The sequence below is a fragment of the Canis aureus genome, chromosome 18, assembly GCF_053574225.1.
Source record: "Canis aureus isolate CA01 chromosome 18, VMU_Caureus_v.1.0, whole genome shotgun sequence".
Classification (NCBI taxonomy): Eukaryota; Metazoa; Chordata; class Mammalia; order Carnivora; family Canidae; genus Canis; species Canis aureus.
This window is the reverse complement of record NC_135628.1, coordinates 1,479,440-1,505,457: the sequence shown is the minus strand read 5'-3', so window position 1 is coordinate 1,505,457 and position 26,018 is coordinate 1,479,440. Positions and strand designations below refer to the sequence as shown.

At 47.9% G+C, this 26,018-nt stretch overlaps 3 long non-coding RNA genes across 3 annotated transcripts; 1 reads left to right on the top strand and 2 right to left on the bottom strand.

Annotated features, from left to right (window-relative positions):
- Positions 1 to 3,648: 3,648 nt before the first annotated feature.
- Positions 3,649 to 4,704, bottom strand: LOC144288488 (uncharacterized). The gene is made up of 3 exons (XR_013356352.1): positions 4,596 to 4,704; positions 3,942 to 4,104; positions 3,649 to 3,767 (listed from the first exon to the last, which is right to left on the bottom strand). It is a non-coding gene; the product is annotated as an uncharacterized LOC144288488 (long non-coding RNA).
- Positions 4,705 to 5,287: 583 nt separating this feature from the next.
- LOC144288487 (uncharacterized) lies at positions 5,288 to 8,345 on the top strand. The gene is made up of 2 exons (XR_013356351.1): positions 5,288 to 5,604; positions 6,181 to 8,345. It is a non-coding gene; the product is annotated as an uncharacterized LOC144288487 (long non-coding RNA).
- A 14,962-nt stretch (positions 8,346 to 23,307) lies between these two features.
- On the bottom strand, positions 23,308 to 24,494 carry LOC144288224 (uncharacterized). The gene is made up of 2 exons (XR_013356192.1): positions 23,994 to 24,494; positions 23,308 to 23,580 (listed from the first exon to the last, which is right to left on the bottom strand). It is a non-coding gene; the product is annotated as an uncharacterized LOC144288224 (long non-coding RNA).
- Positions 24,495 to 26,018: the final 1,524 nt, after the last annotated feature.

Below are 26,018 nucleotides of genomic sequence, written 5' to 3'. Positions count from 1 at the left end.
AGTTGTTTAACCATCAAAAAAATGAGTTTATTCACAAACAGCAGGGAACTGACATCCCGGGCAAGCAGGTCACGGCGCTAACGGGCGCCTCCACGGAGGGAACGAGGGGAACACCCTGTAGTGGAGGAGGGCGGGGGCTGGGAGGGCCGTCGCAGACAGCAGGTGCATCGGGGTGAACTAGGAGCTTGAAGTGGGGGGCTCCTCGTTGGCTGAGGTGCGGCAGCGTCCCGTCGGCTTAGCTGCTGCGGGGACAGCGGGAGGCCTCCCTTCCTCCTGCTGACACAGTGAAGTGGTGCCCACGTCCGGGTCCACCTGCCTGCTGGGCTCGCGATGTCAAGGAGTCGTAGGCAGGAAGTCATAGGCCTCCCTCCGCCGGCCCCCGACGTCAGCCTGGAAGAGGTTCCCCTTCGTGAAGTTTTGCAAACATCCGTACAAATGAGGGCACGGGTCACACGTGGGAGATTCCGGAAGGCTGGCCCGTCGTACACTGGCTTTTAGTGGCTGTGTCCGGGGCCTTCCGAAGGAGGGAGAGCGGGAGAGGGCACTGCGGGGTGCGGGTCCCTGAGCCAGGCTCCCACCGGCCACCTACCCACAGGGCCTGTTGCGGTCATGGTGCTCCGGACACTTGGGACCAAGAAGAGGACCCGGGAGCTGGCTCCGGCCGCACTGGGGCCTGACCCATGCCCTCATCCAGAGGCTGAGCCGCCGAGCCCACAGGGTGCTCGCAGTCGGAAAGCCAGAGGTTGAAAACCCAGCAAGAGTGTGAAGGCAGAAAAGGGGGGGGGGTCTCCCGGTGTGAAGGCTGCGGGCAGGGGGAGCCTCCCCTCCTGAGGCCCTCTGTTGGGCTCCAGCGCCGACCCCGTGGAGGAAGCCCGCCCACCGAGCAAGGGCAATCCACTGATGGAGATGTGAGCTCCATCCTAAAATACCCTCAGAAACACCCGGAATAGCATCGGACCGCATATGTGGGCCCCTGGCCAAGCTGCACACACAAGTAACCGTCACGGGGCTCCACACGTAGGAGGACCCGGCTGGGGTTCGAGGCCCTGTGCCTACTGTCTTACCTTCTTAAGGATTCTATCTGCATCAGTGTGTTGTGAGCGGAGGCTGATGGGACGATGAAACATGCTTTGGGGGTGCGGAGCCAATGCTCACCTGCAGCCCTAATGGGAGGAGCTGGCTGGACCCTTAGGTAGTCGGGGCCAGGCCCCCGGCAGGAGAACACGGAGTCGGGGCGCCTGGCGTCCTGTTCTGCAGCTCCGACGGACGGCACTGCCATTCTGCTTTGCAGCCTTGGCAACAATGACTTCTACAAAATGTCCTAAAATGAGGCAGTTAACCAAAAACAATCATCCATATCACGGGCGAGGGGCAGTTAAGACATAAGTTCCTAGATGTCAGGGGGAAGAAAAAGGGAACGGCCATCAGCACGTGGACATTAACCTAAGAGAGACACGGGGGACCAAAGCCCGGATCGGCAGGACCCGGAACACCCCGTCAGCTTGAGACAGTCCCGCTGAAGCGCTCATAGAAACCCTTAAACCCACAAACTCCAGGAGCTGCCCTCTCGGGCCCCCCTCCTCGCTCAGTGACCTTGGCTGTGCTGCCCACCACTCTTCAGCGGCTCTACGCCCTCAGCTTGGAAGCAGCGAGACCCGGCACCGGGCACAAGAGGCAGAGGGGTCCCCAACGGCAGCCCCTCCTGCACCCCCTCCCTGCAGCTCCCAGGCCGTCACCTTCCCTAGGCCCTTCCTGCCGGCCTCCTCCCTGCCCCAGCCTCGTGGCCAGCGCCTGCCCTCCACCCCTTGGTGCAGGCCTTGGTGCAGGCCTTGTTGCAGCGCCTGCCCTCTACCCCTTGGTGCAGGCCAGGCGGTGGCTCCTGGGGGGCTGGAGGCGCACCCCAGCTGTCAGGGCCAAGCCGCTGCAGGGAGCCATCCCAGGGGAGTGGGCTTCTTACCCCCCAGGCCAGGCAGCCCCAAGGCTACGATCCTGGGCTCACCGTGGGCAGATCTGGGCAGCGGCTCCCTACTCCGGGCCGCGGCCTGGTGACCCTGCGCCAGGGAGTGAGTGCCGGGCACACGCGCAGGACAGATGGACAGGGAAACGCTTAGTTCCTTTAGCACTAGTGTTCTGGGGGTTGGTTTTGAATATGATTCTGCCTTCTGATCCGCACTGGGCCCGCAGTGAAGTGGGGAGTCGGGAAGCGCCCCAAGGGAGAGGCAGCCTGTGCTCCCGAGTGGACGCCACGGGCACGGAAAGACGTGGCAGGGTGATGACCTGGTGGTGGACTCCGGGGAAGCTCTACTGCCAGAAAGTGCCTGTCGGGGGGGCTGGTGTCCGACAAACGTGACCGGTCCCCAAGGCTGTTGGTGGGGTGCCTGAGACCAGACACGTGGGGTCATCACGCTCGGAGGTCTCGCCCTAGGGGACCTGGAGCCCACTGGTCCTGGGCCGTCAGCTGCAGGGGAGGACTCCCCCCCCAGGGGACCCGGTGCACCCTGGTCCTGGGCCGTCACCGCGTGGGAGGACTCATCCCAGGGGATCCGGTGTGCCCTGGTCCTGGGCCATCACCGCATGGGAGGACTCGCCCCAGGGGACCCAGTGCTCAGCCGGCCTGGCCATCAGCTGCGGGGCCACCCGGACCACGCCCAGCCCTCCGCCCGCTGCTGGGCCGCTCCTTGCAGCAGGCGCCCAGAGGCCGACTCTCCTTGGCCGGGGCATGTGCAGGTGTCTCAAGGACCAGGGCAACGCTCAAGGGGCCGCCGTGAGGTCGGTGCGTGTCCAGGGAGCCCGGGCGCCCTGCAGAGGCGCGACACGTTGCTCTGGCCTGAGTCAGCTCTAGGCTCCCTGGGTCTCTAACCAGAAAGTCACAACTTGGGCATCCTCTGTTCACATTTACAAAAGGCACCACCCAGGGGGCTCCGTGGGCTCAGTCGGTGGAGCCTGCGACTCTCAATCTTGGGGTTGTGAGTTCCAGCCTTGTGTTGGGTGTAAAGATTACTTTAAAAGAAATAAAAGAGAAAAAATAAGTGGGAAATATCAGAAAGGGAGACAGAACATGAGAGACTCCTAACTCTGGGAAACGAACTAGGGGTGGGGGAAGGGGAGGTGGGCGGGGGGTGGCGGTGACTGGGTGACGGGCACTGAGGGGGGCACTTGATGGGATGAGCACTGGGTGTTATGCTATATGTTGGCAAATTGAACACCAATAAAAAATAAATTCATTAAAAAATAAATAAATAAAAGGAATAAAATCCAAAAAAAAAAATTAATAAAACAAACAACCGCTGCAGCCCCGCCGCAGCTGTAGTGCAAGGGCTACGGATGACCTTTCCATCTCCCGTAACCACAAAAGGTCTCGCTAATCAGCACGGCAGAATTTAGACATGGAGTGTTCACTCGCTGGTGAATGAGTGCTTTTGTGATGGACATATTAGAAAAAAATATTAAAATAAAGCCGACAACTCCCCCTCCCCACTGCAGGAACGAGGGCGGAGAATCCAGTGAGCTTTAATCCTGAAGGTCGGTCCCCGGAGGCTCCGCATCTAGAATGTTCCTACTTCAGACGAGGGGCCGCTGTCCAATGAACCTCCTCTGCCAGTTATGTTCAAACCTCTGCAGGGTACAGAGACCCGGGATTTCAAAGAGTTCACGGAAGAGTTTTATACGAATGGCTTTATTCTGTTTTGTGTCCACTGCTAACAACTATGCTGCTTAATAAATGTCTACGTGGCAGCTCTTGGTCCAAGGCTCACTTTGGGGACAACCTGTGAGAAAACGGGTACATGGTACATAACGTTCAACCCCCTGCATTGGCAACGATCAGTAATCACAAGTAACCCAGATGTGGAGATGAGCAAATGGGCTTGGGAGAGCCTTAGGCCCTTCCCCGACCCCCATCCCGGCTACATCCCGACGCGCCAGGGGCAGATGTTACTCACGCGGGTGCGTTTTGAGTCCAAAGCTAATGGAAATTTGTAAGATGAGTTTCCCAAAGGAGAGGCTGGAAATTCTACCTTTGAAATGTGAAAGAGAAACCTAGGGAAAGCAATGGGTCATCGTAGCTCCGGAAGGATCTTTGCAGCGAGGTCAAAGGACACATATCTAGAAAGAAGAAAAAGGGGACATGCCAAAATGAATCTTCCTTTCCTGGAGATGTTGACATGTCTTTGCAAAACGGAGGCACGTGACGATTTCGAAAAAGACAAAAGGAGCCCAGAAAGGTGCAATGCAAAATTACTTTTAAAAATGTCTGGGATCCCTGGGTGGCGCAGCGGTTTGGCGCCTGCCTTTGGCTCAGGGCGCGATCCTGGAGACCCGGGATCCAATCCCACATCGGGCTCTCGGTGCATGGAGCCTGCTTCTCCCTCTGCCTGTGTCTCTGCCTCTCTCTCTCTCTCTCTCTCTGTGACTATCATAAATAAAAAAAAAAAAAAAATTAAAAAAAAAAGTCCCTTCTCTCTTAGTGTCTTTCCTTTTCAGCTCCTTGGCCCACGTGTGCAGATAATTATCTGGTAAACACCAAGGAATTCTCTTCCCAGGGTAAAAGCGTTGAAGGAAGAACCCAGGCGCCCAGGGAATAAAGGGGCACCTACGGTGTAGCCGCATCGGGCGTTTCCCCAGACCTCCTGGGGTCCTGAACAGTTTCGGCTTCTTTGGAAGGACGTCATAGTTGAGAACACTTTCCCTCTTTGATAGACTCACGTTCAGGAGGTAGGTGGGCGTCCTGCAGCGCGTCCGGGGACATCACGTTGCAATCACCCGAGCCAGCCCTCCAGATGCCAGAAAGCCGTCAAGCAAACCACCCATTGGCCGGATCCCTTTCTTGCACCATTATTTCCTCTCTGAATACAAAAATAGCCTCCTTAAGGGAAAACGGAGTTAGTGGGCTGCAAGAAAGACGGTTGCTTTTGGAACCCGCTCAAGCACTTCTGCACAACACGTAATGCGATTGAGTCCGGAATTTCACTGTATAGGATCAGCATTTTGTGAGATCCTTTAGAAAGGCCGTATTGCAGAGGCTAAGTGGTGGGCGATTTATGTGCATTTGACCTGACCCGTTTCACTGCTTAATTTAGATGGACTTTAGGATTTTTTTTTTTTTAATTTTTATTTATTTATGATAGTCACACAGAGAGAGGGAGAGAGAGGCAGAGACACAGGCAGAGGGAGAAGCAGGCTCCATGCACCAGGAGCCCGATGTGGGATTCGATCCTGGGTCTCCAGGATCGTGCCCTGGGCCAAAGGCAGGCGCCAAACCGCTGCGCCACCCAGGGATCCCGGACTTTAGGATTTTAAAAGTCATCCCCTGACACCTCTGTGCGTGCTGTGTGGTTCCCTTTCACTGCAAGGTTGCAGTGACCTTAAACAGTCACGTGAATCACGGTTCATGTGCTTTGAGCCTGTCCTGTCGGTGGAAAGGGAAGAGGGTAAACAGGAAGAAAGGACATCATGGAGCAAAAAGTAGCATATTTTAGAGTAAGTAAAATCAAGCTACACGTGGACTTGACTGGAAAAAGTTTTCAGGACAAACATCCAAGCGTGCAAGCCAACAAGGCCCTGAGACACCCGATCTCTGGTATATTCGTGTGGTTCCCTCCGCAGGTACGTGGGTGACTTAGGGGGGGAATCTCTGTCTCTCCCAGGCCTTGCTCTCTAGTTTCCTTTTGGAGTTTATGCTTTTATCCATCACTGGTCCTGGTCTCCGACCGTCCCAAGAGCTCTCCCAAGAGCCCCGTCTGGTTGAGAGAGCCAATACCCCCTGACGTTAGGCTGCCCTGTTTTTGGCTTTTCTCCTTACTTCTAACCACATTTTAGTTTTTTGACCCCTTTCCAGTGATGTCTCCCTCCCCCTTTTCCTACATGCTAAGTAATTCAGAGCCTAAAGAGGGCAGGAGCGCCTACTGAGGAGAACTGCCCTAGATGAACATTAACGTGACCTCACGGTTCTGTGGTCTGACTTTTCCACCACTGGCCAAGGGTGGTATCTTGGCCTGATCTCCGTGGCAACCACGGGGGCTCTGATGGTGGTGCCATCTTTTCAAAGGCTGTTTGTCTCATGTCGTGCTCTCTGCCCATCAGAAAAGTACTATTTTTTTCCTTTCCCAAATGCCCGTCTGCTAACGCCCTCACCACTGAGTTCCGGTTTCAGATTTCAGATGTGTAACTTCATCCTGGCAGGTGCGGGAAGATGTCATCGGGCAACGCACCTACACCCAGTAAGGATCCCACCGGCCTTCCCACTTGCTGGCTGATGGCTCCCCTCCCACAAGTGGTTGGTTATGCGAGTCGGAGAGGATTTTCCATTTCCTTCACCTTCTTTGTCTTTTCCAATCAGATCCCTCACGGTCCTGAAGCATAAAGTGACCGGTACAGCAGAAGGAAGTTCATTTCGTTTCTCCAGTAATGCCTGGCAAAATTTATTCTCTGATCACACGTTTATTGAATATACTGTGTACCAAGCACAGTTGTAGGAATTGGGGATTTGGAGAGGACTATGTAAAGTCCATGCCCTCCACGGGTTTACAATAAGGTTAGGGAGGATTTGGGGTACGAGGGAACTTGAGATGGCGAAGGCTCCAGGGCAGGAAACTTTGATCAGCTTTGCCAGCTCACGACCAGAGGCCCAGGCCAATACCCAGAGGAGATCTGATAGAGAATGAAGGAGGAAGGACAACTCAGGGAAAGAGAAGACTTCTGAACACTCAAATAATATGAACTTCTCCTCGACTGGAGTGTATCCTAAGGAAAGCGTCAGTACGAATCTCTATCAGCCCGTGGATTCCAAGCCCACCTTGGCTGGCCGCAGAATGTTTAAAAAAGGTGGCGGATTACGTGGACTCCGCGTATCTTTCTAACCAGCATGAATCAAAATCAAGAGGGATTACGCAATATCAGAAAATAATAGTTTTCAGAAACGGAAATGGAAGTTGTTATCTCACAGCATGTGTGTCCTTATAAGAAAGGATGAACTTAAGTTCAAAGCATAGAACGGATCGGAAGGCCTACCCTAATCCTGTGCTAGGCTAACCTACCTCCGCCACTTGAAGTCATGATTTCTACAGCTTTGTCTTCTATTTCACATAGAAAATAGTCCTCCATTTTTAAAAAGAGGAAGAGTAGGAAAGGTCAATGACATCTACATTTTCCTTTTAATCCTTTAATGTCTTTCCATTCGTTATTAAATTAGTTCGGCAGATAAGTTTAACTCCTGATCCTATAATTCAGGGGAAGTCAGTGAACAGATCAGATGTGTGACTTCACCTTGGTTGGTTGTGGGAGAGAGGTCATGGGGCAATGCACCTGCACCCAGTAAGGATCCCATCCGTCTTCCCAGAAGCTGACTGATGGCTCCCCTCCCCAAAGTGGTCCCACTTTGTCAGTTCACAGCCTTGGTCAATAATATTCAGCAAATAGATGCATTTGGCCCAATGGCCCTCTCATAAACTCTTAATCAAACATAATTGATATTACTAAGATGGTGAACAAAGCAGGGATATATTTATGTTCCTGGTAAGGTTTCTTACGTTGGCCAATTTTTGCTGTCAATTATTCATGTGAAGTTTAATCATTTAAAAGTTCAACAGAAACGAATGTGGGTAAACTTTTATCCTCGGTCTTAAAAGCTAATTGATTATCATAGGGTTGTGTATTTTTTTTTCCAGTGTGCTAGATTCATCATTATATTTATATAACGTTAGGTCTATTCCTGAAAGCATTTACTTAGGGAAATACTTGGCATTTACTTAGAGAAATAAAATAAATCTTACTTTTGTTCCCTTGCCCCGATTTTATATTTATTCACCCCACAGCCTGCAACAATCCAAAGGAACGGAGAGTGTGTGCGATGACCAGTAGCTATTTTTGAGAGCTTGTTTGACTAACCTGGTGCACGAATCCTCTCTAAAGAGTGTGGGACCAACACCATTCTCGGAGAAGTGTGCTTCCCCGCGTGGATGTGTATATAGGTGAAATATGCTAAAGAAAGGATAAGCACCAAGGGCAACCCTTAATCTGGAAGAGAAAAAGCAGAACGAGGAAGGGATTATACATTCAAGGGGGTACATGGTCTTGGATCCTGCAGAAGGAATAACCATGTGTTTTTCAGTTTTGACTGGATACTAAGAGAAGAATTATAGATTACATTTATATATATGAACCTCAGGTCTTTCTTTTTAAAAAAAAAAAAAAAAAAACGCCAACAGTGGGGAAACTGTAACGACAGCCTCCATTTTACTTTACTCTGAGATGGTCTGACCCCGATGACCTGAATGCATTTCCACTCTTTCAAGGTTGAAATAAAAAGCAAAGACTGCACAAAACAATAAAACAAAGTTTAAAAAGTTTCTCTTCTTCCTTTTCATTCACCCTTTAATGAAATTGAAATCCTTCCTGAGAAATACCACCACGAACTTGTTAGTGAGGTCAATTTTTCAGATTTGTTTTAGCCCTGTCTTCATAAAACGAGCAAATCTATACTGCGACTGGTGGAGAGAAGCTCCACGGTGGTGGTGGTGGTGGTGGTGGTGGTGGTCATGGGTTTGAATTAGAGATCCCTGAAAATATTAAGAACTAACCTTTGTAAATTATTGTACACTGAGGCAAGTCTGCTAATAGCGCTATCTGTATCTCGGTAGCTGTGTATGCATTTCCCCTCCTCCCAAGGTCACGGAAGCTGGTCCATTGAAAAGAAAACTGAGGATTATCTTGATATGTACCCGAAAAGGTCCACTGGCTATCCTGGCACACTTAGAGCCCACGTCCTCACCGCCTGTCGCAGTTGTACGTGTCGGTGTGTGTTGCCTTCCTACTCCTAATATTCATTTTTTTGACAGGTATTTGATATATAATCTCTTACATATCTTATATACAATATCTGTTAGGAAAGCCCCTGGAAGTGGCCTTTATACCAATAAAGCGTATTGGCTTCCAGTGACCACCTAACCAAATCACTATAAACTTGATGGTGTAAAGTAACAGTTTAATATGACAAATTTATTTTCTTGTAGTTCCTGAAGCTAAAATCCTGGAAGTCCTAAATCAAGGTGTTGGCTGGACGACAGTTCACCTGGAGGTTTGACGACAGACTCAGTCCTTGCCCCCTCCAGCTCCTTCTGGCTGATGGCGTTCCTTGGTTTTATTGGCTTGTGGCCACATCACGCCCATCTCTGCTTCTATCTTCACATTTCCGTGTGTCCTTTATAGGGACACTGGTCATTGGATTTAGGGCCTTGCATAATCTCGGTGGATCTCTCCATCTCAATATCCTTAATTACAGAGGCCCCCCGGGGCTTAAGGGTTGAGTGTCTGCCTTCGGCCCAAGGCTTGACTCCCAGGATCGAGTCCCACTCGGGCTCCCTGCATGGAGCCTGCTTCTCCCTCTGCCTGTGTCTCTGCCTCTCTCATTCTCTCTCTCTCTCTCTGTGTCTCATGAATAAATAAATAAAATCTTTAAAAAAATCCTTAATTACATTTGCAAACACTCTTTTCCCAAATAAGATAATGTTCACAGACTCTGGGGATTAGAATATAGGCATATCATTCAACCCGTTACGCTTTAATATTCATTCAAGTTTTTGTTTCCTAGATAAATCTTGATGTTTATCAAGTATATAAGTGTGTAAATCTGTATTTTATTTTATTTATTTTATTTTATTTTATTTTATTTTATTTTATTATTTTATTTTATTTTTGTAAATCTGTCTTTTAAAGGCCAATCTTTCTTTCTTTTTTTTTAAATTGTCTTTAGTCTCTTCCTATTGTTGCTCTTAGTGCCTCCAGTTAAGAGCACACAGTGAGGGATGCCCAGGTGGCCCAGTGGTTGAGCGTTTGCCTTTGGCTCAGGGCGTGACCCTGGGTCCTGGGATCGAGTTCCTCATTGGGCTTCCCGCAGGGAGCCTGTTTATCTCTCTGCTGGTATCTTTCTCTCTGTTCTCTCATGAATAAATAAATAAAATCTTAAAAAAAAAAAAAAAGAGCACACAGTGATCACCTCAACTAGTTTGTAGACTGTTAGGCCCATGATCCTGGGTTTTCATTTTGTCAGGAACCATTTTTGACAAGCTTGCTGCCACCTTAGAGTTCAAATACAATAAACAGTAACTAATTCTTCTTAAAAAGAGTCACCTCTAGTCATTAGATATTTAACACTTTTAGCTAGTTCATCTATGAGCCCATTGCCATCCTGAACACACACACACGAGTTTGCTGCCCTTTATCTTTCTTTTATAGTTGCCTCAGTTTGATATTTTTCATAGATATCAATTTTACTAGTTGTTTATTTTTATTTTTTTAAATTCTTTTAAGGTTTTATTTATTTATCCATGAGAAACACAGAGAGAGGCAGAGACCCAAGCAGAGGGAGAAGCAGGCTCCATGCAGGGAGCCCGATGTGGGACTCGATCCCGGGACCCCGGGGTCACATCCTGGGCCAAAGGGAGATGCTCCACCACTGAGCCACCCAGGAGCCCCTTCCCAATTGTTTAAAACAAAACTTACTGAAATACAGGATACCTCCTCAACAATGAAAGAATTGAATGCATATTTAGTGCTTCTGACCACGTAAATGTTGTTAGAAGCTCAGCCAAGTTTTTTCTTTTGTTTTTTTCCTACTTAATAATCATCTTGGATTTTTTTTTCCCCATTTGCTTTCAACTTCCTGGGGAGTTCGACCCTCTCGTCAGTATTGTACAACACACAGCATAACGGATCAGCTTCATTTATTTACGGCATCTTCATTCCTTCCACCCCTCCATCCGTCTGCCCCAGGCTGCTGCACTGAGGTTGTGGGACTTCGCCGCCACCCTGAAGGCCCGAACGAGGTGGTTAAAAATGGCCTTTCTCCTGCTTCTGCTCTTTCTTCTTTTTAGTCTATATTTGTTTTTATCTCTGCCCTTCTACCTTCTAGTAGGGGCTTTCCTCGGGGGCTCGAGCCCCTTGGCTGTCAGCTGGTACGTAAGAGTGGGCCGCTCTCAAGCTTGGAAGTCTCAGGTACAGTTGGGTATCTCAGATTTAGAACCTTGTTCTAGGTTGACTCGTAGACGTTAGTAGTAACCCTGAAATATTTGTTTTCCATGATCTTTGTGTAATTCACTTCTGCTTTATCTAAACTCCTGCCCAAAGTTTACACAACCCATTGTCATCAGGCACTTTCTTACATCCCCTCCCCTCCCCTGTTCACTCTGCTCTGTGCAGCTGGGCCTTCTTGTTGTTCCTCCACCTGCCAGGCTGGCTCCTGCCTCCTGGACTTTGCACTTGCTGCCCTCCTTCCCTGGACTTCTCTTCTCCAGACCTTTGCACAACTGCTCCACCTCACCATTCTGTCCTCGATCCGCTCGCAGTATGGAGGCTTTGCCTGACCTCCCCGGTCAACACCGTGGCCCCTTACTCCCCCGCCATTTCTTCACAGGATTAGCAGTAGGCTTATATTCTTTATCTGTTCACTTGTTTATTGTTTATCTCTGGCATGAGGATTGAAGCTTCGCTTTGTCTTGTTCAAGCACCCTTCCTTAGGACATAGAGTCGTGCCTACCACCCAGTAAATTTTTGTTCAAAGGGCACACGACTCACATAATATCTTCCCTGGAGAACAAGTATTTCGACAAAGAAAGTACAGTTGGGGATGACAACAAAAGTGCTTTTCTAACACTTTATTCTGGATTTCCAGGTTAAATATCCTTTAAAGTGCTCTTCTCCCACGAGAAGCCAACTTCATCAACATGTACAGTATGTGTAGAAACTAATTTCATCGACATGTATATAGTATGTGTAGAAAAAAAATTTTATGATAGAAATATTGTCCAGTTAATAACTCAGTTCAATAAAAAAATATGTAAGCAACTTGTATATACCATGCACTGTATTTGCATGGTATATACATGCAAGTATATAGTTGCCAAGATTATAAAACAGTTTTATATTATATTACCAGTTTACCAAGATTATAAAACACCAGCTTATGCGTGAAACAAATAACTATCTCATAACAAATAAGTCAGAACTTAAGTAGTCTTGAAAATAGGTGATAAATAAATTTAAATAAATTAAGTATTTAAGTAATCAAAAAATATGTTGCTAGATTGTTACTAGCAGTGATAGCACACTAGTCAGGGTAATCCAGCAACAGAGAATCAGTAGTAAGTATGTGTGTGTATAAGAAGATGGGGCGTGCGGAGAAACTTTTAGGGAATTGGGAGTTGGCTTACAGAATTATGGAGGCTGTGGCAAGATTAAAACCTAGAGGGTGTGTGGGCCGCTGGAGACCCAGGAAGAATGAACGTCGCAGGCCAAGGGTGAATAGAGCTGACTGGCAGGATTTCCTCTTCTTTGGGGGAGGCCAATCTTTCCCCTTTAAGTCTTCAGCTGATTGGATGAGATCCACCCACGTCATGGAGGATGCTCTGCTTTCCTCAAAGGTGACTGTTTTAAACATTAACCTAATCTAAAAATATTTCCATGGAATCTGGAATAACGTTTGAGCAACTATCTAGTACTATGGCTTGGCCAAGTGGACATGACAAGTAACCATCACAGATAATAATAATAATAGCAAGAGTTCTGACCTGAATAATTTTATTCTCATGTTACTGCTAGTTGCATTCTTGATACTGGATAAAAGTGGTTTATGAGGGGCGCCTGGGGGGCTCAGTGGGTTAAGCATCTGCTTTCAGCTCAGGTCATGATGCTGGGCTCCTGGGATGAGCCCTGCACCAGGCGCCCTGCTCCCGTCCTCCCCCCTCCCTCCCCTTTCCTTCCTCCGTCCCTCCTCCCTGCCCCCCCTGAGCTCCCTTGCACGCGCACTCTCTCGAATAAATAAAATCTTTTGAAAAAAGTGATTTATGAAAACTTTGATTTTCATTTATGCTGTGGAAGAGTCTCCATTAACTATACCAAATAACTAGAGGTTAAAAAAAATAAAAACACCTTAGCATCCATTTAAGGAGGTCGTCTAATCACTTTTTATACAAGTCAAAATAAACAATTAAAAAACTATGCAGTTGGGCAGCCCGGGGGGCTCAGCGGTTTAGCGCTGCCTTCAGCCCAGGGCATGACCCTGGAGACCGGGGATTGAGTCCCACGTCGGGCTCCCTGCATGGAGCCTGCTTCTCCCTCTGCCTGGGTCTCTGCCTCTCTCTCTCTCTCTGTGTCTCTCATGAATAAATAAATAAAATCTTTTTTAGAAAAAAGCTATACAGTTAAAATATGAGGCAAGAAACTCCTTATAGGAAAGAGTTTTTGTGTCTTGTTTATTGCCAGATAATTTTTTTTTTTAGCTATTAAATCCAATCGATTAGGAGCTGGTTATTATCATCATTTATGAAGAAGCAGTAAGAACATTTCTTGCAAAGCTGTGGGCAGATCTATATTTTCCCCCAACCTACACTGTTTATTTTTGTCCCATGGGAGCTGTTAACAATCACCCTGCATTTATAAAAGTACAGAATTTTATCTCTATCAAATTTTACCACCTCCTGTGAAAGTGATAGATAAGAACACAACCAGCAACAGAACTGAACACACGCAAAACAGACGCATTGCATATTGTTGTGCCCACGCCACAGTGGATGTGAAGGCGTTAAATAATAATCCCGCGGCAAAAGAGGACTTAGTTGTTTTAGAAATACAGCATCATAGCTGTGCATTCCATTTTGAATCCAGAACCAAATCAGCAAGCGACTTTTCCTACCAAGAGGAGCCTATTACCACTTACCCTAACTCAGCAACAGGGTAGAGAACATTCTACCCAGAGAAAGAAACACAGATGTCGGAGAGACAGTACTTAGAAAAGAGACAGAGCCTCAGGGCTGAGCTAAGAGAAATACTAGACATGCAAGTGCCACTTTCTCTCTGTGTGTGAACTTGGGCAAGTCATTAACTTCCTTGACCCTCAAGCTCCTCCTTAGTAAAATGGGAATAATACTACTTGCCTCATAGTGTTGTCAGGGTTCAATGAGATAAAATATCTATAATGGGGAACTTGTGTTTGTGGTCATGCAGCATCTCATCTTTTGAGGCCCTGCTTCGCCACTACTATCTGTGACTCTAGAGGGCTGTTGGGGAGATCCCCGGGTGGCTCAGCAGTTTGGTGTCTGCCTTTGGCCCGGGGCGCCATCCTGGAGACCCGGGATCAGGTCCCGTGTTGGGCTCCCTGCATGGAGCCTGCTTCTTCCTCTGCCTGTGTCTCTGCCTCTCTCTGTGTCTCTATGTCTATCATGAATAAATAAAAAAATAAATAAAAAATAAAATTTTTAGAGGGCTGTTGGTCACAGGGCCCCACACCACAGCATCAAGTATAGGCAGAGGCTCAAGGCAAGGTAATCAGAATCTCTATGCAGACCTCTGAATCCTAAGTGGAGACAAATTGAGATGCGTGCATTCTATGAGAGGTGTTGCCGCGGAGATCGGGGGAGCCATTCTGTTACCAGCTCTTTCTAAAACTTGATTGTTCAATTTTTCCTTTGATTCTGTAAAGAGAACGACACTCTTGCTCAAGTTGGCCATGTCATTATCTATTGCTTGTAACCCAAGAATCCATAATAATATAGAATATAAATTACTTAGCACATTTGCCTAGTAAATGCTTAAAAGTAGTTTTTATTACTACTGGAAAATTTGGAGAGTTCAGGGTGGGAAAAAGTCAGCTAAGTAGTTCTAATCACAGAATGCCGTCAACAAGACGTTTGGTGTTTTTGTTTTGTTTTGTTTTGCTTTTTCCCCTTTTTTTTCTAGTGTGGGTGCTACGGTCTTCTCTCAGAAGAGTAGGATGTAGAAAGAATGTTCTATTGGCCTGGTGGGGAGTGTTGGGAGATTGGATGACTAGGTTCCAGTCCTGGGTCTAGAACCAACTCATATTATGGCTTTGTTTCATTCTGTTCTGTTTTTTAAAGGTTTTATTTTTAAGTAATCTCTAATCTCTACACCTAACATGGGGCTCAAACTTACCACCTTGAGATCAAGAGTCACATGCTTCACAGACTGAGCCAGGCACCTCTCGTCTCCTAACTTTGGAAAGTCATACAGCTTCTCCGGCTCTTTATCCATAGTGTTGAGTGCACTGGATTGAATGATCTAAGGTGATTCTACATTGGGTTGTTGGCACATTTAACTTTAGTATTAAGCACATTCTTTTGCAGAACCTGATAAGCTGATGTAAAAATTCACATGGAATTGCAAGAGACTCTAAGTAGCCAAAACAACCTTGAAGAAGAGCAAAGCTCTTCTCACATTCCCTGATTTCAAACCTGACTACAAAGTGTAGGATTGAAGCAGTGGAATTCTGGCATAAAGACAGACATATAGGCCAACACAATAGAACAGAAAGTACAGAGCTAAACCCCTACATGTATCATCCAATGATTCCGACAAGGGTGCCAAGACCATTCAGTGGGAGAAAGAATAGTCTTTTCAAAAAATGGCACTGGGAAATGTTAATTTAAATGTCATATTAAAACTTAACTCAAGGGGCACCTGGGTGGCTGTCAGTTAAGTGTCTGACTCTTGATTTCAGCCCAAGTCATGATTTCAGGGCTGAGATCAAGCCCTGAGTCAGGCTCCATGCTGGGCATGGAACCTGCTTAAAATTCTCTCTCCCTCTCCCTCTGCCCTCCTCCATCTCTCTCTCTCTCTCTCCTCATCTCTAAAATAATTTAAAAATTAACTCAAAAATATATTTAAAAAAACCCTAAACATAAGACCTAATACTTAAAACTATTAGAAGAAATTATTATTTTTTTTAAAATTTTTATTTATTTATGATAGTCACAGAGAGAGAGAGAGAGAGAGAGAGGCAGAGACACAGGCAGAGGGAGAAGCAGGCTCCATGCACCGGGAGCCTGACGTGGGATTCGATCCCGGGTCTCCAGGATCGCGCCCTGGGCCAAAGGGAGGCGCCAAACTGCTGCGCCACCCAGGGATTCCACTATTAGAAGAAATTATAAGGCAAAGTTTCATGGCATTGGATTTAGCAATGACTTCTGTAATATGGCATTGAAGGCAGAGGCAACACAAGAAAAAGTAGACAGATTGGACTTCACACAAATTTAAAAATTTTGTGCATCAAAAGACATTGCCAACGAGTAAAAAAGGCAACCTATAGAATGGGAGAAAAGGTTTGCAAATTACATATGTGATAAAGAATTAATATCCAGAATATATTCAGAACTCCTAAAAATCAACAACAAAAAGCAAACAGTACAATCCAAAATCGGCAAAGAACTTGAACAGACTTTTTAAATTTTTTTTATTCATGAGAGACACAGAGAGAGAGAGGCACAGACACAGGCAGAGAGAGGCAGAGGGAGAAGCAGGCTCCATGCAGGGAGCCCGACGTGGGATTTGATCCCGGGTCTCCAGGATCACGCCCTGGGCCGAAGGCAGGCGCCAAACCGCTGAGCCACCCAAGCTGCCCAGAACAGACATCTTTTTATAAAAAGTATCAAATGGCCAATAACCATGTGAAAGATGCTCAACATCACTAGTCATTAAGAAAATGCAAACCAAAACTACAATGCGATACCACCTCCCATGCATTGGGATGGCTACTACTATCCAAAAACCAAAAACAAAACCAAAAACAGAAAATAAAAAAAAAGATAAAAAAAATAAACAGAAAATAAAAAGTATTGATGAGGATGTGGAGAAATTGAAACCCTCACGCACTGTTGGTGGGAACGTAAAATGGCACAGCCACTGTGGAAAACAGTGTGGCAGTTCTCAAAAAATTAGGAGTAGACTTACCATGTGGTCTAGCAATCCATTTCTACATGTGCACCCAAGAGAAGTGAAGCAAGATCTCAAAGAGGTACTGGTACATCCATGCTCCTAGCAGCATTCACAAAAACTAAAATGTGGAAGCAACCTACGTTCCATCGACAGATTGGATAGATGGGCAGAATGTGGTAAGTGTGCGCGCAAGGACGTATTACTCAGTCTTAGAAAGGAATGAGATTTTAACACATGCTACAACACAGATTCGCCTTGGAGACATTACGCTAGGTGAAATAAGCCAATTGCAAAAAAAAAAAAAACTCGCAGGTGCTTGAGGTGGTCAAACTCACAACATAGAACGGTGGCTGCCAAGGGGGGTGGGAAGGGGCAATGGGGAGTTAGTGTTTAATGGGTGTGATTTAGTCTTGAAAGATGATAAGAGTTCTGGAGATAAGCAGAGGTGGTGGTTGCACAACCACGTGCATATGCTTCATATCACTCAACCACACCCTTAAACATGGTTGAGATAGTAAATTTTATGTTATGTGTGTTTTATCACAATAAAAAAAATGCAAGAAAAGGGAGACTAGAGAAGTGCAGTTCTCGCAGTGACTGGAGAGCAGAAACTTGGAACGAGCTCTAGAACGTCCACGTGGGAATGCCAGTCCTCAGCCTGGACTATGTTAGTGGCAATAGGACAATGGCCTTGCTACCCATAGGAATCTGTATTTTTTCACTACATGGATATATTACAATCTTGCTCAGATCTTCCCCCTACCCACCTTTGTTAAGCTATAAAAATCGTAAGATATTTGATAAAAATCATAAGATACTTAAAGTGTACAGCATGGGGTGCTTGGGTGATGCCAGGAGTGAAGCGTCTGACTCTGGGTTTCGGTTCAGTTGGTGATCTCAGAGTCGTGAGATCGAGCCCTACACCAGTCTCCATGCTCAACATGGAGTCTGCTTGAGATTCTCTCTCTCTGTCTCTCTCAAATAAAGAAATAAATATTTGTAAAAGGGTACAATGTGATGACTTGATATATACACGTATTATGAAAGGATTTTTCCATCAAAGTTAGTAACACTTCCATCTCGTCACATATTTATTTCTTTTTTCCAGTGACAACATTTAAGTTCTACTCTCTTAGTGAATTTCTTTTTTTTTTCTTTTTTTTTTTTTCTCTTAGTGAACTTCGATCGTACGATACAGTGCTATCAGCTGGGTCGCCACGGTGTACATCAGTTCTCACACACTCTTCATCCCATAACAGGAAGTGCATATTCTTTTACCAACCTCTCCCTAGTTCCCCCACTCCAGCCCCTGGCAACCATTTTTCTGCTCTTTTTTCCTAGGAGTTTGATTATTATTTTCTCCTTTTTAAAGATTTCACATCTAAGTGAAACGAGTAAGCGCATTTCTTTTTCTCTCTCTGGCTCACTTAGCACAATGCCCCCCCAGGTTTATCCATGTTGTTGCAAATAATAGTGTTTCTTTCTTTTTTTAAGGCTGAGTAATCCACCATGGTCGATACACATGAGTATTTTCTTTATTCACTCCTTTGTCGATAGACACTTGGGGTGTTTCCATACCCTGGCTGTTGTGAATGCTGCTATAAACACGAGAATACACATATTTCTTGAGATAATGGCTTTGCGTCCTTTGGATTTTTACCATAAGTTATTAGTTCTAATTTTAATTTCTTGAGGAATCTCCAAACTGTTTCTCCTAGTGGCCAAACCAGTTAACATTTCTACCGCAGGGTTCCTGTTTTTCTACATCCTTGTCAACGTTAGTTACCTCTTGTCTTTTGGGTAATCCTAACAGTTGTGAGGGGATTCCTTATTGTGGATTTGATTCCCATTTCCCAAATAATTAGTGATGTTGAATACGTTTCATGCACCTGTTTGCCATTTATATATGTTTGTTGGAAAAATGTCTGTCCAAGTCCTTTGCCCATTTTTAATTGGGTAATTTGGGCTTTTTTGCTATTGAGTTGTATGAATTCCGTGCATCTTTTTGATATTAACTACTTTTATATTCGATACGCAGATATCTTCTCTCCTTCCATAGGTTGCCTTTTCATTTTGTTGACAATTTTCTTTGATGTACGGCAGCTTTTTAGTTCGGTGTATATTTTTATTTTACTTGTTATTTTTACTTTGGTTGCCTTTGGTTTTAGTTTCAAACCCAAAGGGTTGAAGACAAGTTTGAAATTACCTCTGCTCGATCAAGAGCTGGATAGAGTCTGGACCAGAGAGACAGATTCAGGAAGATGTGAGGATGTTTCACGGAGACAGAACCTTGGCAAGACCTCACCTCATTTTCATTAACTCATCCTGTCTTCATGCTGTTGATTCAGTTTTAAGAACAATGGGACAGAGTGAAATCTAACTCTTGGGCCTTCACCTGATAAGTGGCAATTGATGTTTGGTCTCTTGTTCCAAATTCCCGGTTGAAATAAAGGTCTAAACTGAAGGAAAATTTGTCCATAATTTAAAAAAAAAAATGGTTTTACAGTTTATTCATTCAATGGTTCCTAAATTACCCTGCGTTTTCAGGTCACCTTTCCCTTCATCCAGATCCTTGGTGTGGGCCCCTGCCGTCTTGTGTGCTTTGGGGAAGAAAGCGCCCTTCCTCCTCCCCCATGTTTCCACGTCTTTCTGATCTCTTATTATTCATAGTTTCTGTGCTGCCTAAATCCGTAGTTCCTGCTTCTGCTCTTGAGTCCTGCAGCTGTCACCTTTGCCCCGCATCATGCCACATGAGTGCACTGCTCTTCCTCCTGCACCCACTAGGGCACCCGCTAAGGCACCCCCGACCCCGGGGTTTTTATAAACCAGCTATCCACCTAGGGCTTAAGGCCAATAGGGCCATACCAAAGGTCATTTATTCCATTTAGTAAATAGATTTCAGCACCATCTGCATCTACACATTTCCTAGGTGCTGGGCATTAAGCACTGAACAATAAAGATAGAAATCTCTGTCTTCATGTTGCTTATATTTTGTTTGCAACCAAGACAATAAGTAATTTTAAAAACTCCATTAAGGCTGCAATTCACTTTCTTTGTTAGACAAGCAGTTCCATGACTATTTAAGAATCTAGGGGGAGGGAGGCCTGGGTGGCTCAGTGGTTGGATGTCTGCCTTGGGCTCAGGGTGTGACCCTGGGGTCCCGGGATCGAGTCCCACGTCGGGCTCCCTGCATGGAGCCTGCTTCTCCCTCTGCCTGTGTCTCTGCCTCTCTCTCTTTCTCTGGGTCTCTCATGAATAAATAAATAAAATCTTAAAAAAAGAAAAAAGAATCCAGGGGAAAACTGGGCTTGGTTGCTTACTCTTCCCCACAGCCCATGTCTCTGAAGAACAGGAGAACCCAGGAGAGAGAAAGGCCTCGGCGGAGACGCCTGATGGCACCGCCGCTGCAGCACGGGCCTGGCTCCTCCTTGGAGGCAGCGGCTTCCCTCACAGGCCCGGGGAGGCCAGGGGCGAGGCGTGGCCCTGGGGGTCTTTGCTCCAGTCCCACTGCAGGTGGGGGTGGCCGGCAGGCGCCTTCCTCCCCGGGTGCAGGGCCTCCCGCGCTCCTGCCGAGGACGGTGGCGGCTCTTCTTTCCTGCAATGCCCTCAGTTCCCAGCTCAGGACAGCCCTGTTAGGGAGCGTCCTTCCTCCTAATGATCTTAGTAATTTAGAGATGCCGTTTTCCCTCCGTGTTGTAACTAACCCAGATAATTTCGAATTTGGTGTATTTTGTTATGAAACAGGGTAGAAAAAAGGAGGTTCTCCAACCAGACACAGGCTGGTGGTGGGGCAGGGGGCTCCGTGGTCTCTGGCAGAGACAGATCCCAAGCCCCATTTTAATTCGAGGTCCACAGACGCCCTCGCCAGAAGGATGGTCTGGCTTGTGCTTTTTCCCCCAGCCCGTTCTCACTTTCCATTTAAATCTTTTTTTCTGAAGTTTCTTTCCCAATTCCAGAATTCTAATCCTTTTCCTCCCCCGACTTCCAAGGGAAAATTGGGGGGAAAAAACACCTTAATCATGCAGATAATTTTATGTCTTCACCATCCCAACTATTCCAATTCCAGCTGAGCTCCCAGGTCCACCTTCCTATAAATAAGGAGGCCTGAAGGCAAGGCCGTGAGGCGCGGCTGCCCGGGGCCTGGAAGCCAGCTCGGGTCAGCTCCCTTAAGAGCAATTTTTGTTTCCTGTTACAAACGCGCTGCAGCCAACACCCGAGGGGAGGTTTTGGCGTCGGGACAGATGGGCTTCGGGTGGAGGGATATACAATTTCAAAAGATTTGGGGGCGACGGGCTTTTGCCTAGAGCAGTGGGGATGGAGAATCGGAGATGATGGGAGATTTTCAGCCGACGGTGGATAAGATTTTCTTTTGCAGCCGGGGGGGGGGGGGGGGATACGTGGGAATGAAAAGGACAGTAGACGCGTATCTGGCTTTCGAGATGCTGAAACGCAGACTCAGAAGAGACACTACCTGCTTCCAGATCCCGACTGGCCTATGCGGGTGGACCCGACACAGCTCCTACCCAGACAAACCAGTTTTAACGGATACATTTTGGAGGAGCCGCGTTCACTGACAGCGTCCGCCCCGTGGTCCCCGAGGGTCAGGCCACAGCGGGACGCCCCAAGACTGCAGCTGCTTTGCTGGGAGAATAAGACAATGGGGGGGGGCGGCTGGGGGTCTCCTTTTCCCCAACTCTATCGTGAAGGCGTAGGCCTGGGTTAGTTGTGAGATCCTCCTCACTTCCCGCCTAGCGTGAAAGGTCGCAGGAACAGAAGGCTCTACAGTGAGGGGTTGTGCTCGTAACACGCGGGGCACACGGGGCGAGTGAAGGCGGGTGAGTAGGTGGGGGGTCGGTGGGTCCCAGGGCCAGTGTTGGGCCCGAGCCTCCCGCCGGCCTGTGTGGCAGCGTCCAGCCAGCGGCCGGTGGCCGACGTCGCTCAGCCTCAGCGCACTGGGCCGGACCCGGCGCGGCTGCCCAGGCCTGTGTGCACCGCTCGGCGCCAACGGGCACGGGCAGCGGCGGGCAGGGGACCCCGGCGGGCAGGGGACCCCGGCAGGCCCGGCACGGCTGCGGCTGCACCACAGCAGCTCGGCCGCCACCTCCACGCTGAGCACCGCCTCGGGCCCCAGCCGCACTGCATCTGACGTTACCAGGGATCTCCTAAAAACCCCAAACTACGGACATGTGGTCGGGCCCAGCCTCGCCAAACACGGCGATTGACCTCGCATGAGCCACGGCCTGGGTGTTTGGGACCCTAATGCTCCCGGGCAACTGCGGCGTGGGACACAGGTGGGGACCCGGCTGCAAATTAACAGTGGGGAGGTTTAGCTTCCGAACAGTCACCTCGTGCCCGCCGGGGGCCCCCCACGCAGCCTGCTTTGTCCCCTCCTGTAGGCGACCAGGACATGCCCACGTCCGGGCCTCCTGTGCGAGGGAGACGTTTGGTGCACAGTCGCTCTCCAGGCCTTGGGACCTTGTAGCCTCCTAATCTCTGTGCTCTGTCCCCAAGCCGGAATAAGTCACCTGAGAAAGTGACACGGGCGTTTCTTTACTTATGCTCCAGAGATCTCACGAGGAGTATATAGGTCTTGCCTTATTACAAAACTAATTTCTGAAAAAGGAGAAAAGATCCCTGCCGAGACTCCCCTTCTGTCCCTCACTCTCCCTTTGCTGTCCCTCCTCTTGCTCTATGAAATGGGACTGATTTGGGGGTAATGCTGTGCAACAGCAACCACCAACATCTAATTTAATGATCTCCGTGGCGTCTTTTACACACCGACGTCCATAGAGGCAATAAAGAGTTAAACTCCTAGGTAACTGCAGAAACACTTTAAAAAAAAATTCTGGGCAGCCCCAGTGGCGCAGGGGTTTAGCGCCGCCTTCAGCCCAGGGCGTGATCCTGGAGACCCGGGATCGAGTCCCACATTGGGCTCCCTGCACGGAGCCTGCTTCTCCCTCCGCCTGTGTCTCTGCCTCTCTCTTCACTCTCTCTGAATGAATGAATAAATAAAATCTTTTTTAAAAAAATAAATAAAAAAAATAAATAAAAAAAATTCTTAATGCCTTGCTGGGCTTTCTGATTAAAGATGCAAGCTCAAGTCGTGTGAAGGAGGGTGAGCACGTACCTCTAGTGGGTCATGTGGTCACTACTAAACACAGATTACGAAGGTCAACGATTTTATTGACTTTTCCCCAGGGTAGGCCTACCTATGAAACCGTATGTGTAATGCAATAAATTTTTTTAAGATTTTATTTATTTATTTATTTATTTATTTATTCATTCATTCATTCATTCATTCATTCATGAAAATACACAGAAGAGGAGAAGGAGAGAGAGAGGCAGAGACACAGGCAGAGGGAGAAGCAGGCTCCATGCAGGGAGCCCGACGTGGGACTCGATCCCGGGTCTCCAGGATCATGCCCTGGGCTGAAGGTGGCCCTAAACCGCTGAGCCCCCCCGGGCTGCCCACAATAATCTTACCTTAATGTGAAATAGTAAGATTCTGTTTTCATCTGATGTTTTCTTTGTGATTTTCCAAAATCATTAAACCACCGTAAACGTGAGATCACACATGCTTAGCCCACCTTGAGCAAAATGGTTTTTTGGAGAGTGAGGTCGGGGTAGAGGGTTGGTGGGCTACTTGGAAGAGGAGTGGGAGGAATTTTAGGCAAGTCTTCCACCACAGCCCAGGCTGCACCCCAGAGCTTCCCCGCGGGGTGCCTTGGCACTGAATCTCGATGCTGTAATACTGGTCCCACCGCCTACGGGGCTGCTACCCGCACCAGATGTGTTGCCTCTGGCTGACGAGTCTCCGAAGCTTGCTCACCTCTGTATGCCGTGCAAATATGATCATTTTTCCTGTGTGTCAAAATGAGAAAAAGGGCAAAGCACTGTTTAGATGGCGCTATCTTTTCAGAGTTTTATATTAGTATCATTAGAGTTTTTTGGGGGGTGGGATGGAGGGAGGTATATAACCTTGGATTATTCTAATAGAGAACCAAAAAAAAAAAAAAAAAAACCCAAAGAATTCCCAACCATTTCCAAAGGTCATCTAATTTTAAGACATCCTTTTTAATTATGGAGGAATACAAAATTAGAGTTTGTTGTCCAAATTATATGATAGAGGGATGATGACTCTGCAGTACATTATAGTATCAAAAAACCTGGGCTTTCTCAGCTTGGAAGGGCTATTATTATGGATGATTCATTTAGGTCAGAGAAATCCCATTTCAGGGCATCCTTGAAAATATAATTAATATAACTGTACTCACGGATTTAGGAGCGCTTGGTACGCTTTCAGCTGCAAATAACGTCTTCTACACCAAAAAAGAAATTATGTCCTTCTTTCTCTTTTTCTAGGTTTATGTGTTGCTAGGTTTCACTTGAACTTTCCTTCAACCTTGAAAATAAATTGGGAAGAAGAAATATGTTTAGGGTGGAGACTGAAATAAGTAATGTAGAATTCCAAGTCGGGGTGAAAGTAAAATAATTCATCGGTTTGGGGACAGGATGTGGTACAAAGAGGAAGACGATGGGAAGGCTGTCCGGAAGCCAGAATTTGGGTTCGAATGCTAAAATTTTAGAACTTGAAACAACCTTAGACATTTTAAATGAGAAAACTGAGGGCCATAAAAGATCGTAGATTATAGTTCAAGGGTAGAGTGAAATTGCGTGTTTCAGCGGGAGACCTTCACAGACAGACGGCCCCGCCCTTCGGGCTGGGTGAGTCTCTCCGGTATTAATCCTGCTAAAATCCTGGGATTTTAAAGAGACATCTGGAAACGCCAGCGTTCCAGTTTGGCACCAAGAGGCTGCCTCCTTCCAAATATTTCCTCTTGAATCAAGTAACTGCTGCCCCACCTACTCCTCTTCGTCTTCTCTCCCGCCTGCCCGGCTCTCTCAAAAATGTTTCTCCCTTTGTATTTTTTCGCATACAGATCGCTTTTTCTTGAAAAGACCGAAACCTCTTCTGAAGCAAGATTTGGGTCTTCATCGTTGTCTTTTAGGACACGACGTAATACTTTGAACCTCCTAGTTGGTTATTAAATATTTGTTAAGTAGACAAACAAAAAAATGTCTAACAGCAAAGACCTGAAATCAATCCAAAAGTAAAAAACAAAGTGAAAACCACCCAAACAGGGAAACGAGCAACGCAATGGGCTCGCACTTCCCTGTCACTGAGGCAGGGAGCGCGGCCGCCGGGACACCTGCAGGCCGGGCCCCTCCAGCCTCCCTGGAGGGTCAGCTGTTGCTCGGATGGCCTTCCCGGAGCATCCCGACCTTTGCCACTTGGCTCGCGACAACCACCGGTGCACAGGAAGCCTTGCTTTAGCTCCTTCTCCGCATGCGGGCTCCTCCCGGGCACCGTGGCAGATTCTCACCACTAAAGGGGTTTAAAGATGACAGAGTGACCGGGGACATTCATCTCCCTCCCGAGAGCACCTGGAAATGATGCTAAAGAAAAGGGAAAAAACCGCAGCGGACAAAAGAGACTGGAGACAGGACCTCCGTGGGGGGAAGGTCAGCCAGTGTCTAACTAGGGGCAAGTGCGTGCGGTGGTAGTGGGGTTAAGGGGCCGAGTTTAGGAGCAACTCGGGGGGGGGGGGGGGGGGGGGGTGGGGCCAGGAAGTGCCGGGAGGGGCGGGCCTGAGGGAGCCCGGGGGTGGGGGGTGGCCCGCGGCTCCCTCCCAGCCTCGGCCTGCACCGGCTCCCTGGCAGCAGCTCCTCGGGGCTGCTCTGGGGCCACCAGGCCGCAGCCGCCAGGCCTGGCCCATGCCCCGGGACACTCCAGACCAACCACAGAGCCATGGCGTGGCCAAATGGACTATTTTATTTTTGCCTGGCACTCTAGAGTTTTCCAAAAGCCTCCCCAGGCCCGTCCTGCCATCTGAGGCCCAAGGGGTGTCGTGCTCCTCCAAGGCCCGGGCCGATGCGGCCCCTGCTGGGCCCACCCCAGGAAAGGTCCCGGCCAGTGGGGCTCAGCTCCGGGGGCCCCAAGGCCGTGCCAGGGCCCCAAGTCCTCATGCTCCCGGGCCGAGCCACCCTGAGCACCGGCGGACGAGCTAGGTGCCCGCTCGGGGCCAGCACCGGCCACAGGACCTTCTGCGCAGGTGATGTGGGTTCCAGCTCGGCTGTTCGCTGCGGTAGCTTCTGGCCGCTCGTGGAAACGGGGCCGCTGCAACCGAGGAACACAGTTGTCACCTTCTCTATCCTTCCTTAAACTTGAATTTAAACAGTTACCAGGGGCTGGTGGCACAGAGCTCTGGACTTACCCCGACGTTCGGGTCCAAGTTGCA